Source organism: Triticum dicoccoides, chromosome 6A, assembly GCF_002162155.2.
Source record: "Triticum dicoccoides isolate Atlit2015 ecotype Zavitan chromosome 6A, WEW_v2.0, whole genome shotgun sequence".
NCBI classification, from domain to species: Eukaryota; Viridiplantae; Streptophyta; class Magnoliopsida; order Poales; family Poaceae; genus Triticum; species Triticum dicoccoides.
Window position 1 is genome coordinate 2,696,561 of NC_041390.1, and position 3,279 is coordinate 2,699,839.

Consider the following 3,279-nt stretch of genomic DNA (forward strand, 5'->3'; position numbering starts at 1 on the left):
GAATGGCACACCACTCACACTAACATATCATTCCCCCGGCTTGCTCTCCCCACAACGGTTTCTCTGCCTCCATCTCTTCCCGCCACGGCTTCTCACTCTCGTATCCCCTCGACACATGAAATTCAGCCGACACCTTCCTCTCACAATCATCTCCCCTCCTCTCTATGGCGCCACGTGCCTCATCCTCTCCCCCAAGGCATCCGAGGACAATTACTGGTGCCAAGGAATGCACACCATCGTACCGAATTTCTTGAAGGCCTAGATGCGGAGAACCATTCACTCAGAGGCAGCTGGGAACAGACGTAGCGCAGGCGATTATATTGATGCATATGTCCTTTGCACTGTGCTATTTTTTTAGGAAAAACAATTTTTCTAGTTTTTTTATATAATGTATCATGTTGCAACGGGGGCATAATAATTCTAGCGGGTGAACACTAATTATGTTTAACATATAAGACACATTATTATTTTTTACTCTAAATCACTTCTCTTCTTCTGCCATCCAAAACCAATCCTCACTCTCTCTCGCTCCCTCTTCCCCTTTCCCTCTCTTTCTCTCTCTCTCTCTCTCTCTCTCTCTCTCTCTCTCTGCATTGATGCTTACAACAAATTTGAGTATGACATTGACATGCTACAATAGTTCTTCAACTCATTCGTACTAATTTCGTTAATCCACTCCGACCCGTTGCATGTGAAGGATGTATCACTATGTGATGCTAGCGAAGTTATTTCGGGGTGCTAATTTATCCCTACTAAAATTCCAACAAGCTGGCACATCCACCAATCTTCTCACATATATTATATAGTACAAATCCTTGCATATCATGATGCCGCAAAGTGCTCAATTTCTATTGTAGAGTGTTAGGAAATTCCATAAATATATGAAGTAAGGGATCCATATATTTTTATATCAAGATAAAAATTAATTTATAAAAGTTGCATGTCAATTTTTGTACCAAGATAGGAACAATGTTTCAGAACTGATATTCATATGTGGTGGGTGTGGTAGCTTGTTGTACATGGTTATCCAGTGGAGATTTCTTAGAATTTCATAAAGCCATCAATATTCCTTTTATTAGAAGGTATAGATGTCCGATCATGATAGTCGAACAGATCAGCACATCCTTGTTCTAACATTTCCATTCACTATGAGAGCGAGAACCAAATCAGCGCACCAGTGTCTTGCATTTTCTCGCTGCAACATGTTGAAGACGAGTATTTTGAATATCAGTATTTGACAAATTTATCTATAAATACACAAGGACTGAAAAGTCAGTTTCAGTTCTGTGAAACAAACTTCGCAAAATAGACACAATACTGATATATTCCCCCGCGGGCGAATCCACTACCCATTCGAATAAAAAACATACGTTCCATGGTATGATGAAAACAAGAATGAGTGTTAACCACATGGCTGCAAAACTTGAGAATTCGCGGGTTGACGCCCATGATTGACAACCCGGTGAAGAACGTGGTCCATGTGGACGTACCGAAGGAGCAACAGAATGTGGTGCTACCGGTGATTCTCCACCACCTAATGTGCAACCCGCCGTTGTACCAAGCCATGGTCGACATTGCCCGTCGGCTGGACGCGCCCCTTATGCACCTCAGGCTTGGCGAGGACAGGCCCGGCCATCGTCAACAGACGCCGCCCGCGAGTTTATGAAGATGCACGACGTCAAATTCATGATGCGGCCCTGGAGCACCACCATCCGCATCCTGATGCCGATGGATCAACATCCTGGACCTGCAGATGCACGACGCATCCAGTCGGTTCACCGGTTCAGAGACGAGGAGGTCAGCCGCCCCGTCGTCGGATGGGACGCACGGATCTGGCGAGGGGCGGAGAACATGTCGTACTACATCTCTTCTCTGCTCCTGCACCAGCGTGGATCCGGATGAGCCATGTCAGAGGGCAAGGCCTGGTTCGGCATCCGAGCGTATATAGCGGCCGAGTGGCACGGAAGAGGCAGGTCCCGGTCGGCGCCGTGCGTGAGGGTGTTATTCAGTAGGGTGGTCGCAAGCCCGCTGGACGGCATTTTCCGCCCTCGATTGAGATCGCAAGGTCGTGTCCTTCTGATGAGTCCTGTCCCAGCCTGTTTCCATCGAGGCACAGAACATTAGGGAGTTTCTGATGCAAAAGAATCAGGTGCATGCACGGCACGTAATCAAGGAGATCACAGGGTTGTGCATTGCATACGAGAAGGGAGAAGGAAAGAAATCGCTTGCCAATCCATGCGTGACATGGATATCTGAGTGTGCGAGGTAAAAGAACCCGGACAGATGACAGTAGTTAGAAAAACAGTTTTGCTAAAGTACATCTAGATGTGCCATAAGTATTGCACATCTAAGTCCTATGTCATTGATCTTACGTTGAGATTCGTGTGTGTATTTTTTTCTTTATACTTGATTCACTCATTTAGATGTACAATAAATAATGCACATCTAGATGTGCCCTAGATATGCTAAAGCACATCTGTGGGATTGGTGGGATGGGAGCATTGATGGGGGCGTAGAGAATAGTTGTTGTTTTGGTAAGTAGTGATTTGATTTACATATAAGTTAATGGGTAACATTGTTTTGGAAAAGTACCAATTTAATTGAATTAATACACGTGTCAAATGGACCCGTCAAAATTAATTGTGGTTGAGCGAAATATCCACTACTAGGAAAACCTTATACAGAGAAGCTTATCACTAGCGCCAGTCAAAAAGAAGCGCTACTCCTATTTACCAGTAGCGCCTGGTCACAAAACGCGCTACAGCTAAGGTTATAGCAGTAGCGCGTCTGCAGGAGGAAGCGCTACTACTACAATTCGCACACTGTTCTCGACGGGCTAGGAATAGTAGTAGCGAGCTTATATAAAGCGCGCTGCTGCTAAGTTGGTTGTAGCAGCGTGTTTTCTGAGAAAAACCCTACTGCTAATGGAAAGAAAATAAAATGAAAAAAATATAGAAAAGTAAATGAAAATAAAAAAAAATAGAAAAATGGGAAACGAAAATAAATGTGAAGGAGAATAAAAGAAAAATAAAAATAAAGGAGAAAGGCGTAGCAGTAGCGTGCTTTCAGAACAAGCGCTATAGCTAATATAGTAGTAGCGCGTTCCTTGTAACCCGCTATAGATAATTTCCTTAAATGAAAGAGAAAGGAAAAAAGAAAAGAAAAGTAAAAGGAAAACGAAAAAAGGAAAAGAAAATGGGAAATAAATAGGTACTGCCTATAGCAATACCGCGTTTTGAAGTCAGCCCTATAGCTAAGTTATCTATAGTGCTTTTCCCG